The 14,673-nt window shown below is 38.2% G+C and overlaps 1 protein-coding gene across 2 annotated transcripts in view; it reads right to left on the reverse strand.

The window, feature by feature from the left end:
• GRIP2 (glutamate receptor interacting protein 2) overlaps positions 1-14,673 on the reverse strand; it is a 402,651-nt gene that overhangs the window by 206,636 nt on the left and 181,342 nt on the right. The window lies entirely within an intron of this gene.

Genomic DNA, 14,673 nt, shown 5'->3' on the forward strand with positions numbered 1-14,673 from the left:
TCATAGTGTCTGAATCCAGAGACATTAAGGTTACCCGGTTCTCCATGGAGTTCATACCCCATGTTAAAGCATTATGTTCAGTTCTGGCCATCGCATTCTAACAGATGCTGAAAAACTAGAGAGTGTCCAGAAGGATGTGACTAGGATGGTAAGAAAACTAGAAACCAAGTCACATAAGGTCACTTGAAGGAACTCGGATTTTAACCTACAGAAGAAAAAATTCATGGGGTATATAATTGGGTAGTGGTATGTGGAATATGAGAATTGTATGCAAATAATTGTCCTGTGGGAAAAGAAGTAGATATTACAGAGATCTAAAGAAGATTTCATCTCAAAAGAAATAAGAGCTTCCTAATAATTAGAGCTGCCTAACAATAGAGTAGGCTACTTTATGAGGTAGTGAGCTCCCTGTCATTGGAGATACTAAAACAGGTAATTCCATAACATAGTAGAATAGAAGAAAAAAGGTTGTACATGAAACTGCCAATTTTTATAAAGAGCTTATTATTCCTTTTAAATAGACAAAATATATTTCTTTATATAAAATGTATGCAAATATATAAAATATATTATAAATGTCTATTTATAAAATATAAACAAGCAGCTTTTAAATGCTTATTATGTACAAAACAAGAAGGTAGAATAGCCTAGTGAATATTGAGTTGGCCATAGTCAGGAAGACTTAGGTTCAAGTATTGCTCCAACATACAATGGGTAGCCCTGGGCAAGTCATTTAACCTCTCAGTTTTTATAACTGTAAGTTGCATACCAGGTTCCAATATGCATTGGGAGGTGGACTTTCCTCACTCAAATGTTCTTATACCAGTGAATTTATAGCTCCAATGGCTATAGTACTACTGAACCTCAAAGAGATCAGAGAAAGAGGAAAAAGTCCAGGGGACCCAAAGATATTCATAGGAGTTCTGCTTGTGTTCAGAGAAAAACAGCAACTGCAGGGTAACCAAACTGTGCATACCCTTTGATCAAGCAATACCATCATCTGTATCCCAAAGAGACCATAAAAAAGAAAAGGACTTACATGTGCAAAAATGTAGCAGCCCTTACCTTTTTCATGGTAGAAAAATATTGCAAATTGAGGGGATGCCGATCAATTGGGGAATGACTGAACAAGCTGTGATATAAGGATATAAGGAATATTATTATGCAATACGAAATGATGATCAGGCAGATTTCAGAAAAACTTGGAAAGACTTGAATGAACTGATGCAAAGTGAAATGAGTAGAACCAGAAATACACTGTACACAGGAATAGCAACATTGCGTGAAGATCAACTATGAATGACTTAGCTCTTCTCAGCAATACAATGATCCAGTGATCCAAGACAAGAACAAAAGTTCATGAAAGAAAATGCTCTCTACATCCAGATAACGAACGGATGGACTCTGAATGCAGATCAAAGGCACTTTTTCATTTTTTTCATGGTTTTTTTTTCTCTTGGTCTGTTTCTTCTTTCCCAACTGTGACTAATATGGAAATGTTTTATATGATTGCACATGTGCAACCTTTATCAAACTGCTTCCAGTTTTAGGAAGAGGGGAGAGGAAGGGGATAGGGAGAAAAAATTGAACTCAAAATCTTGTAAAAATGAATGCTAAAAATAGTCTTAACACATAATTGAGAAAAATAAAATACTGTTTTTAAAAAAGAAATGAAAAGGATGATTTCAGAAAAACTTGGGAAGACTTATATGAACCAATACAGGGGAAAGTAAGCAGAACCAGGAGAACACTGTATACAGTAACAACAGTATTTTAAGGACGAGCAACTGTGTGAAAGACAACTAATTTGAGCAAGACAATGATCAAATTCAATTCCAAAGGATGATGAAAAATGCTATTCAGCTCCAAAGAAAGTATTGATGAATTTTTAGTGCAGATTTATGGGTTGTTTTTTTGTTGTTGTTGGGGTTTTTTTGCTTTTTAGTTGGGTTTTTTTTTTTTGCTTTTCTGCAACATAGCTAATATGGAAATAAATTTTGCATAATTTCACATGCATAATTGATATCAGATTGCTTGCCTTCTAAATGGTTAAGGGGGAGGGAATTTGGAGCTCAAAATATGTTTTTAAACTGTATGTTTAAAATAAATATTTTTCAAGAGTACACTGACTTTTTCAGGTATCATATGTCACTTGTAAATCCATTTTGAACTTGTGGTCTGTGAAAAAGCTCTTTCTTATGCTTTATTGTCTAGTCTTACCTTAACCACTTTATACTCTAAAAAGATGATTTTTAAAAATACAAAAAATAAAAAAAAGTAAAAGTAAAGCAGTAATTGGAAACTAATGCAACCATCTCATGGGCAATGGTTTAGCAAATTGTGACATAAGACTGTATTGGAGTACTATATTGTGCTGTAGGAAATGAAGGAAAAGATTGATTCAAGGAAATATGGAAAGACTTAAATGAACTGATGCAAAGTGGAGTGAGTAAAACCAGGAGAAACATTTATATTAAAAAAATAAACAATTCTGAAAGATTCAAGAACTCTGATCAATCAAATTATTAGCCATGGTGTTAGAGGACTAATGTAGAATGCTGCCCACCTTATGAAAGAGAAATGATGAACTCATACAGCAGAAAGGTGCTTTTATACAGGTCTAATGTGGAAACCTAGGCAGCTAGTTGGAAAAGTGATAGAGCGCAGGGCTTGGAATCAGGAAGACTCATCTTTATGAGTTCAAATCTAGCCTCAGACACTTACTAGCTGTGTGAAACAGGGCAAGTCATTTTGTTTTAGGAAACTGTTTGCCTCAATTTCCACATCTATAAAATGAGTTGAAGAAGGAAATAGCAAACTACTCCAATATCTTTATCGAGAAAACCCCAAATGAGGTCATAAAGAATTAGAGATAACTGAAACAGCTCAATAGCAACGTGGAAACATTGCTGGACATTTTCTCTCAACTGTGCATATGTGGTACAAGGATTCCTCCCTTCCTTCTTCCTCCCTTCCTTCCTTCTTTCTTTCTTCCTTCCTTCCTTTCTTTGGAAGTGGGTGAAGAGAGATGAGAGGAAGAGAAAAAAAAGAATACTTGATTATAGAGAAAGTGAAATAATTATATAATTGGGAAAGGGAATGAGCATTTATTAAGCATATACTATGTCCTAGGAAATATGTGAAGCACTTCACCATATTGTCTCATTTGATCCTCACAACAAACCTAAGAGGTAGGTGCTTTCATGATCTCTATATTACAGTTGAGGAAACTGAAGTAGGGGTTAAGTGACTTTCACACGGCTAATAAATATCTGAAAATGGATTTGAACTCAGGTCTTCCTGACTCTAGGTCCAGTGATCTACCCCCTGCAACAACTTATAGTGTACAGAAATTCTCATGCAACTTCAGACCTATTAGGGAGTCCTTTCCAGCACTACAATTCAGAGGTCCTTTGATTTTAAGATTAACTTGTTCATTACCTTACCCTGAAAATCTCTACTATCAATTGCTTTATAGGATCATAGACTTAGATCTGGAGGGGACCTTAGAAACTCTCATTTTATAGATAAGGAAACAAAGATGGAAAGAGGAGAAGTGATATGCCCCAGGTCACTCCAGTAGTGAGTTACAAGGCTGGGATTTGCTGCCCATTTTAGAGATTTTCAAATGAAAGTAAACACCCAGACCCCAAACTCCATCCAACAGAGCAGTCCCATGTGTCAGAGAAGTGTCCTGCCTCTGAAATATGGTCTGTTTATCAGTCAATAAGTCTTTATTAAAAACTTACTATGTTCAGGCATTGTGCTAATCACTGGGGATGTGAAAAAAGGCAGGGCAGTCCCTGCCCTCAGGGAGCTTATCTTAAGGAAGAGACAACATGCAAACAATGATGAATAAACAAAATATAGACAGCACAAATTGGAGATAATCAGTAGAGGAAAGATGCTTGGGAAAGGCTTCTTGCAGAAAGTGTAACTTTAGTTGGGACCTGAGGGAAGCCGAGAACACCAGGAGGTAGAGATAAGGATGTAGGGAATTCCAGGCATGGGCAACAGCTAGTAACAATGCAGAATTGGGAGATGGAATGTCTTATTCATGGAACAGCAAGGGGGCTGGATGACTGCCTTCTCTTTTTTTCTTGTTATTTAAAGAAGAAAAAGTAGCGATGCTGGAGAGAGGAGGTGGTATTTATAAGACTACCCATATCGCCCCAGCTCTTCTCAGATGGTTGTTAAATCAGATCTAAAGTAGCTTCTAGATATGTCCGTCTCTCATCTTTTATGCTGAAAATTTTTTCATGGGGTTCTAATTTGCTACAAATGAGATCTAAAAAGACCAAAACATACTGGAAGATATCACTATTTATCAAAATCCATAAAATCCGTAGACTTTACTGTTGGATAAACATGAAGTACTAGATATCACATCCTGGATGTAGAACCTTCCATTGTTCCCCAAAACCTAAGTGAAAAAAAATCTAAACTCCTTGACCTGACAGTCAAAGCCTTCAAAAACCTAAATCTCCAATTTATTTTCTTACCTATGCAAACCCTAATTTTCTATCATACTGGTTTCCTTATTGCCTCTTAACCATGTAATGTAAATTCTGGCTTCTGTGCCTTAAATCATGCTGAACTCAGTACTTCAAATTTCTCTTATCTATTCAAACCTTACCCATTCTTCAGGGGCAGCTAGGTGGTGCAGTGGATAGAGTATTAGTGCAGGAGTCAGGAGGACCTGAGTTCAAATCTCACCTCAGACACTTGACACTCACTAGTTGTGTGACCTTGGGCAAGTCACTTAACCCCAATTGACTCATCCTGGGTCATCTCCAGTCATCCTGATGAATATTCAGATGGCTCTGGAGGAGAAGTGAGGTTGGTGACCTGCACAGCCCTCCCTCCCTCAAAACAAAGTCAAATACAAGTCATGTCATTATTTCTCTGATGGCATGGTCTTCTTTGGCTATGAAGGATGAACACACACCCACACATCCATCCTTCAGTTCTTACCTTAATTCCTAACTCCATCATGAAATCTTCCTTATACAATGAAATCATAGGTCACTATCATTCCCTCTCTCCTAGTATAAGGGCAAAGGAAATATAAAACTCAGTTCTCTACAAAAATATGAGGAGAGAAACAATAATTTCAGCTGGGAGTGAGGGAAGAGAACAGGGAAGGATTCAACAACTAACTGTCTGTAGTCCAAATAAAATGACTTCAGATATATTGGTGTTTAGATTTTATTTATATTGAGCATAGTTTACTGCCAAGGCTTTCAAATAATGCAAACTCATCAAAGTTAATGTTTCTTATCGTTGCATGTTTGCTGAACAGCAGGAACCTGTTCAGAGAACTATACCTTCATCAGGATGACCTCACATCATTTGTAATTAGTTTTCTTCCACCCTGCTTCCCCAGGGCTTTGTCCTCCTTGGATTTGGTCCATTTACCCCTGGCTTAGAACATTATTAGTAGAACAGTCAACAAGGGAACTTGGGATAAGGGCATGGGGAGACAGAAAGCAAGGACTTGGAAAAAGTAACTAAGCATGGGTAAATGTGCAAGAATTTTGGATTTTGAGTCTTGAAGCCTTGGTTTTGAATTCCAGTGCTGCCATTTTGTAGCTGTGTGACATTGGATAAGACATAGCCTTTCTGGGCCTCCCTTTCTCACTTCTGTAAAATAAAGGGGTTGAACTAGGTGTTCTCAAAGGGGCTTCCTAATTTAAAAAATTCTGTGATCTGATGACAGCATGAGGACTGAAGAAAAGTCCAAGGAAAGGTGGCAGGGAAGATAATTAACTGACAGGGCTGGAGTTTGAAAGCAGACACTTTGGGAAGCTATCAGATCATAGGGAAGGACATGATAACTCATCTCAATAGCTGCTGTACTAAGTACCTACTATGTACATTATTTGAATTTGTGCTACATATTTCCATTGGCCTGGAACTAATTACCATATTTTAAATCATTATAACTTCTAATAATGAGAATTTAAATAAATTCAACCACTTCACAGGATTCATTATTCTCACTAACTGGGATCTAGCTGAGCAGATAGTTTTGTGATGGATGCTAGAGGAAGAATATAATATAATACTAATAAGATATGAGTCCTACTATAATACAAGAGATAAGACAAGGTCACAAATTACTATGACACAAATCAGAATACCATATATAGAAAAGGAATAAAGAAGATGCTATGGTGATTTAGCAAAGGGAAATATCCCTTTCAGTTGGGGGCTTGAAGGAAGCTTCATAGAGGTGCCTAGGCTGAACCTTGAAGGATGGGAAGAATTTTCATGGAAGAAGGAAGCAAGATCATTCCAGAGATAGGGGAATTCATGAGGAAAGGTATAAAGTATGAGCTGAGTTTGAGAAGCTCACAGTAATCTGGTCTAGTTTGAGCATAGCACAGAGTACCTGCAGGGAAGCAACATGAGATAAGGTTAAATGGGGAGGTTGGAGCCAGATCAGGAAGGGCTTTTGAGGCTAGGCTGACGAATTTGGACTTTGTTCTGCATTAAGTCAGATGCCATTGACAGGTTTGGAAATGAGGATGCCATGATGAGAGCTGGGCTTTAGGAAGAGTAATTATCCTGGCATTGAGTGTAGGATGGATTGGAAACAGGACAGGTTGGAAAGAAGGAGACATCCTGGAAGCAGATTTTTAATCAATTAGTAGTGTAGAAAGACAGCTAGAAAGGGAGTGAGTGATCAGTGGAGGTAGTTTGAAGGAAGAAAACCTAGTGAAGATAAGTAACAAGAGAGAAAGGAAGATGACGAACAGCAGAGGAAGCAGCATGAGAAGTTGAAAAGTGAACAACTGATCCAAGACACGGTATTTCCCATATTCATTATTAAGAAGCATAATGGATGAAGGTCTGGCCCTGGAGAGAAGAAGATATGGGATCAAGTCTGGACTCTGACATATACTAGCTATGTGACTCAGCCTCTAAGTTCCCTAAGTGACTCTTTTTTTAATTTAAAAAAGTGTTTTTATTGATTCTTTCTGCTTTTAAAAAAGTTCTTATTTAAAGTTTTGAGTTCCAAATTTTATAATTGCTTCTCTCTTTGTCTTCTCCCCTCCCTGAGACAGTAAGCAGTCAGATATACGTTTTATGAGTGCAATTATGTAAGCTATTCCCGTATTTGTCATTTTCTACAAGAAGAATAAAAGAAAAAAATGAAAGAAAGTAAAAAATAGCACACTTCAGTCTGTATTCAAACACCATCAGTTCTTTCTCTGGAGGTAGATAGTATACTTCATTAGTCCTTTGGGATCATTGTATTGTTGAGAATAGCTGTCATTCACAGTTCTTCATCAAACAATACTGCTGTTAGTGTGCATAAGTCTCCTGGTTCTGTTCACTCTACTATGCATCAGTTCATGTAAATTTTTCCAGGTGTTTTGGGAAATCATCCTGCTTGTCATTTTTTATAGCACAGTAATATTGCATTACAATCATATACCACAGGTTGTTCTAAATTTTCTTCCCCTCCCACCACAAGACAGCACACAATCTTGTGTGGACTCTACACATACATTCCTATTAAACACATTTTCACATTAGTCATGTGGCATAAAAGAATTAAAATGAATGGGAGAAATCATGAGAAAAACAAAACAAAACGTAACATCATAAAAGAGACAAAAGTCTGCTTTATTCTGCATTCTGACTTCATAGTTCTTTCTCCAGATGTGGATGGCATTTTGCATTATGAATCCTTTGGAAATGTTTTAGGTCCTTGCATTGCTGTGAAGGGCTAAGACCATCAAAAAATAGTCCTCGCACACTGTGGCTGTTATTGTGTATAATGTTCTCCTGTTTCTGCTCACTTCACTCAGCATCAATTCATATAAGTATTTTCAGGTTTTTCTGAAGTCCACCCATTCACCATTTCTTTTTTTTTATTTTAATTTTTTCGTTTCTAATACTTTGAATTCCAACTTCACTCCTCCCTCCCTCCCCACCCATCCCCACTGAGAAGGCAAGCAATCCAATAAGGCTGTATATGTGTCATTTTGCAAAAGACTTCCATAATAGTCATGTTGTATAAGACTAACTATATTGGGCCCAATCCTACTCTATCCCCCCCTTTCCCTCATTTGACCTTATCCTTTCCCAAAAGTGTTTACTTCTAGTTATTCCCTTCTCCTATTTTCCCTCCCTTCCATCATCCCTCTCACCCCATTTGTCCCCTTCTCCCATACTTTCCTGTAGTTTAAGACAGATTTTCATTCCAAATTCAGTGAGCATGTTATTCCCTCCTTAAGCCATATGTGAAGAGAGCAAGCTTCACTTTTCCTCTCTCACCTCCTCCCTTAAAAAAGATTTTTCTTATCTCTTTTATGAGAGATAGTCTGTCTCATTCCATTTCTCCATTTCTCCTCCCAATGTTTTTCTTTCTCACTCCTTAATTTAATTTTATTTTTAATGAATATCATCCCTTCCTATTCAACTCACCCTGTGCTCTCTGCATATGTATATATATATGTGTGTGTGTGTGTGTGTGTGTGTGTGTGTGTGTGTGTGTGTGTGTGTATAATCCCTCCACCTACCCAAATACTGAGAAAAGTCTCAAGAGTTACAAACATTATCCTTCCATGTAGGAATGTAAAGAGTTCAGCTTTAGAACATCCTTTGTGATTTCTCTTTCCTGTTTACCTTTTCATGCTTCTCTTGATTCTTGTGTTTGAAAGTCAAATTTTCTCTTCAGTTCTGGTCTTCTCATCATGAATGCTTGAAAGACCTATATATTACTGAATGATTGTTTTTTCCCTTTAAGTATTATACTTAGTTTTGCTGGGTAGGTGATTCTTGGTTTTAATCCCAGTTCCTTTGACTTCTAGAATATCCTATTCCAAGCCCTTCAATCCCTTAATGTAGAAGCTGCTACATCCTGTGTTATCCTGATTGCATTTCCACAATACTCAAATTGTTTCCTTCTAGCTGCTTGCAATATTTTCTCCTTGACCTGGGAACTCTGAAATTTGGCCCCAATATTCCTAGGAGCTTCTCTTTTTGGATCTCTTTCAGGAAGTGATGGGTAGATTCTTTCAGTATTTATTTTGCCCTCTGGTTCTAGAATATCAGGGCAGTTTTCCTTGATAATTTCATGAAAGATAATGTTTAGGTTCTTTTTTTTATCATAGCTTTCAGGTAGTCTCATAACTTTTAAATTGTCTCTCCTGGATCTATTTTCCAGGTCAGTTGTTTTTCCAATGAGATATTTCACATTATCTTCTATTTTTTCAATCTTTTGGTTTTGCTTTGTAAGTTCTTGGTTTATCGTATAGTCATTAGCTTCCCTGAACTCCACTCTCAGTTTTAAAGAACTATTTTGCTCAGAGATATTTTGAATCTCCTTTTCCATTTGACTAATTCTGATTTTTTAAAGCCTACTTCTCATTGGCTTTTTGGACCTCTTTTTCTAATTGAGTTAGCCTATTTTTAAAGGTGTTATTTTCCTCAGCATTTTTTGGTTCTCCTTTAGCAAGCTACTGACTCACTTTTCAAGCTCTTTTATGGTCTGAGCCCATTTTATATTCATTTTGGAGGTACTGGAGGCAGAAGCCTTGACTTCCTCTGACAGTATGCATTGTTGCTCCTCATCCAAAAGGATGGAAGGAGATACCTGTTCACCAAGAAAGTAACCTTCCATGGTCTTATTGTTTTCCTTTTTTGAGCATTTTCCTAGACAGTTACTTGGCTTCTCAATCCTTTGTCAAGAGGAGGGTCATAGTGCTCCTCCTCCCCCCAGGACTGTGCTCGGGGCTGAGGTTCAGATCCCCTGCTCAATTCTCCCAGAGGCTTTAAGATAAATAGCTTGGACAATGGATCCAGGCTGCTTCCACAGCCAATGACACAGCTGCTCCTTGCTGCTGCTGCTGCTGTTGCTGCCACTGCCACTTCTACTGCTGCCTGGAGCTACTGCTGGGGGGACGCTGCTCCCCTCTCATCTAGCTGGGAAAGCCCTCCCACACTGACATTTGAATCTTTCTTTGTTGTTTATGGGTTAAGGGATCTGACACCCTCCACTGCTGCTGGGAATTCTGCCCCAGAGACCTATTCTGGTCCTGTTCCTTCCCACACAGGTGTGGCCAGGGCTGGACTCCATTCTGCTCTGCCTCCTGTGCAATAGACCTTTCCTGTGGGCCTTCCAGGTTACCTTTCACTGGAAATCTCTTTCACTCTGTTGTTCTATGGTTTCTGCTGCTCTAGAATTTGTTGAGAGTCATTTTTTACAGATATTTTGTGAGCTGTGGGGGAAGTGCTAGAGTATATGCATCTTTCTATTCTGCCATCTTGGCTCTGCTCCTCCCCCCTGTCTGTCATTTCTTATAGCACAATAGTATTCCATTACATTCATATACCACAGTTTATTCAGTCATTCCTCAACTGATCAGCATCCCCTTAATTACCTTTTCAAATTTTTATGATCTCTTTGAGAAACAGCCCTGGAAGCAGTATTGCTGGGTCAAAGAGTATGAATATTTTTATAGCCCTTTGGGCATAGTTCCAAATTGTTCTCCAGAATGGTTGGATCAGCTCACAGCTCCATCAACAATGAATTAGTGTTCCAACTCTTCAAAATCTTCTCCAACACATCATTTTAGATGAATATTCTTTTAGTTTCCAATTGTTATCCACTACAAAAAGAACTGCTATAAATATTTTTGAATAAATAGGTCCTTTTTCCTTTTTTATGTCACTGGGATATAGATCTAGCAGTGGTATTACTATTGCTGGATCAAAAGTCATGCACAGTTTTATAGCTTTTTGGGCATAGTTGGATCACTTCACAACTCTACCAACAGTGCATTAGTGTCCTAGTTTTCTCACATCCCCTCCAAAGAACAACATCTTCCTTTTTTGTCATATTAGCCAATCTGATGGGTATAAGGTGGTACCTTGGGATTGTTTTAACTTGTATTTCTTTACTCAATAGTCATTTAGAGCATTTTTTCATATGACTATAGGTAGCTTTGATTTCTTTGTCTGAAAACTGCCCAGGAAACTCTTAAGGCTTTAAATTTCATTTGAGCTACCATCTACATTGATGGATGAAATTTCCATACCAGGAAATCCACAAACTAATGAAATTACAATATTTTGCTCCTACTCCCAAAATTATTATCAACATGAATATTTGTTGATAATATTCTTCTACAGTATAAAAAATACCTGGGTATTTTTAAACCTCTTTCATATATGTTAGCATCCTGTATCCTTTCTTTCTGAAGACTCCTACTCTTTCCCCCTGTCTTTGACTTATATAAGTACTTAGTGGTACAATGGAAAGAGTTCTGGATTGGGAGTCAAAAGACCTGGCTTCTAGCCCTGGATTTGTCTCTTTCTTTGTCTCAATTTACCCATCTGTTATATGGTTAATAGGGAGTTAAAAGTCACAAGGGAGGCAATGTTAAATATCCTCAATGCATTGAAGTAACCAGACTTCAAAACTGAAAGAGCAGTCATATGGAAAATCATCATCATCTTCTTCTTCTTCTTCCTCTTCTTCTTTCTCTTCTCTTGTTGGGAATCCTTCTTATCAGTGAGATCACCAAGCCATAGAAATACAAGACTAAGGGTGAAAGGTGATCACTGAGTTCCATTTAATCTGGCACAGAGAACACTTCAATTGTTAAAAGGGTTGAGCAGAGTAGGGGATGAAACTCTGCCTACTTCTTAGGAGATGCTTACACAGACTTAGTAGTAAGGAAATATAGATGGAGAGATTACACATTTAAGGGTAATTATAGCAAGTCCCCCCATGGCTAGATAATGAAACCAACAAGGGTAATTTATAGGCCTTTAGGAGTAAGACAGGCATGGTTTTTTTTTTTCCTGTCCTTTTAAAATTGACTGCATGGATGGTAACCCAAGGAACAAAACACATAGCAAGGACAGCTTGGAAAGGAAGGCCATCATTAAATTTTGTCTGTCTCATTTTCCTCATCTGTAAAATAGGGATCATAACAGAATCTGATTATGTTAGGATAGGGTTATTGTTAGGATGAACTAAGATAATATTTGGAAAATACTATATACATATTAGCTGCTATTATTGTTAATTTCATTTTTATTTTTTATAAGTGTGGGGCAAGTCCCATCCAGTCAAAAAACAACATCTTTTATTCACCTGTCATTGCTGCCTGAAATTCTGCTGAATGCCTAATTCCTCTAAGTTAAGCACTGTTCCCTGTGGACTAACAATCATCAACAAGCTTTTATTAAGCACTTGTTAGGTTCTAGGTACTATGCTAAGCTCTGGAGATACACAAAACCAAAAATACAATCCCTGCCCTCAGGAATGTACTTTCTAATGGGAGAGACAACATGTACCTAGATAGGTATATGCAAGATTCATAAAGAGTAGATGTAAGGTAACTCTAAAGAAGAAGGCCCTAGTAGCTGGGATATCTCTGAGAGGAATAGACAGGAGAAGCTGACGTCAGTGACTGACATCTTGGTCTGAATCAAACAACCAGTAAGCCTATATTAATCACCTACTACCTGCCAGGAACCGTGATTCTAAGTCCTGGGAATACAAAAACAAACATGAAGCAGTCTTTGCCCTCAAAGAGCTTATCTTCTAACAGAATTAGTTTATTATTGTTGGGTTGTTTCCGTAGTGTTTAACTGTTCATGGCCCTATTAGGGGTTTTCTTTTTTTCTTTCTTTTTTAAAAAAATTTAATTAATTTACTCATTTTTCATTTTCAACATTCATTTCCACAACATTTTGAGTTCCAAATTTTCCCTGCATCTCTCCCCTCCATCCACCCAAGACAGTATGCATTTTGATTACCCCTTCCCCCAATCTGCCCTCCCTTCTATCACATCCCTCCCTTCCCTTATCCCCATGTCCTCTATTTTCTTGTAGGGCAAGATAGATTTCTATAGCTCATTACCTATATATCGTATTTTCCACTTGCATGCAAAAACAATTTTTAACGTTTATTTTTAAAACTTTGAGTTCCAAATTCCCTCCCTCCCTCCCTTCCCACCCATCTCCCCTGAGAAGGCATGCAATTTGATATATGTTATACAAGTATAGTTATGCTATACTTGCATAAAATCATGTTGTGAAAGACAAACTATACTTCCCTCCATCCTATCCTGCCCCCCATGTATTCTATTCTCTTTTTTGACCCTGTCCTCCTCAAAAGTGTTTACTTCTAATTACACTCTCCTCCCATTAGCCCTCCCTTCTGTCATCCCCCCACCTTGCTTATCCCCTTGTCCCCTACTTTCCTGTAGTGTAAGATAGATTTTCATACCAAATTGAGTGAGTATGCTATTCCCTCTTTAAGCCAAATGTGATGAGAGTAACATTCACTTTTTCTCTCTCACCTTTCCTCTCTTCTCCTTCTTTGAAAAGAGCTTTCTTGCCTCTTTTATGTGAGAGATAATTTGATGCTTTTTCTCCCTTTCTCCTCCCAATAGATTCCTCTCTCACCCTATTTTATTTTTATTTTTTATTTTTTAAGATATCATCCCTTCCTATTCAACTCACCCTGTGCCTTCTGTTTATATGTATATAATCCCTCCAACTACCCTAATACTGAGAAAAGTCTCAAGAGTTACAAATATCTTGTCTTGGGCTGGAGATTTGCTTCACCCCAACATTCTGTGGGTTCTGCAGAATTTGCTTAGAGTTATTTTTTTTTTACAGGTATTTGGCTGGGGTTGGGGGGAGCACTCTAGAAATTCTGTGCTGTTACTCCGTCATCTTGGCTCCGCCACCCTGGGGTTTTCTTGACAAAGATGCTGGAGTGGTTTGCCATTTCCTTCTCCAGCTCATTTACAAATAAGGAAACCAAGGCAAACAGGGTAGTGACTTGTCCAGGGTGACACAGCTAGTGAGGTGTCTGAGGCTGGATTTGAACTTAGGTCTTCCTGACTCTAGACCTGGTGCTCTAGCCACTGCAGCACCTAGCTGCCCAAGTGGCTTGTTAGCTCATTCAATACCTGGGAATTTGGGAAGAGGAGTCTTTGAAGAAAAACTTGAGTAGCATTTGATAGGACTAACGAAGGAAGATGATGAAACCATAGGATTTAGAGCTGAAAGCGGCCTTAGAGATGGTTTGGTTTAATCCCTTCATTTTATGCATGAGGAAAATGAGGTCTAGAGAAATTGAATGAATTTCCCAGCCCCCTTTCTTTCACAGGACAAGTTTGCCTGTTATGTACACACACACACACACACACACACACACACACACACACACACACACACACACACTCCTAGTAATTCTGAAGAACACAGCATTGCACCTGCTCCTTCCAAGCCTTTGGTCTCTGTCATATCCTCCGCTGTCTGTACTAGACGAGGGTTCCATCTTGTCAGTTTCTCTCTTGGTGGGCCCCTCTGCCTTTAGGAACAGGTGCACCTAGCTCAAGGTTAGCCCTGCTCTAGGAATCATCCTTTTTCTGCATTTCCTCTGCTGTGCTCTCTGAATAAGGAATTAGCATGAATAATAAGAGTGCCAGTTAAAAGACCCAGCTACCTGAAGGGAGAAGAAAACTATAATTAACTCTTTCTTGGGAATCTTACAGCCTTCTTTAATGGGCCCCAGGGATTCCTCGGTTCCCACAGAGCTTTGGGGAAGATGGTAGAGTGGAAAGGACAGACAACACCTTCCCATTACATAGAAGTTAGTGTGCCAATTACTGACTGGTGAAACATGGACTT

The sequence above is a fragment of the Notamacropus eugenii genome, chromosome 3, assembly GCF_028372415.1.
Source record: "Notamacropus eugenii isolate mMacEug1 chromosome 3, mMacEug1.pri_v2, whole genome shotgun sequence".
Lineage (NCBI taxonomy): Eukaryota > Metazoa > Chordata > Mammalia > Diprotodontia > Macropodidae > Notamacropus > Notamacropus eugenii.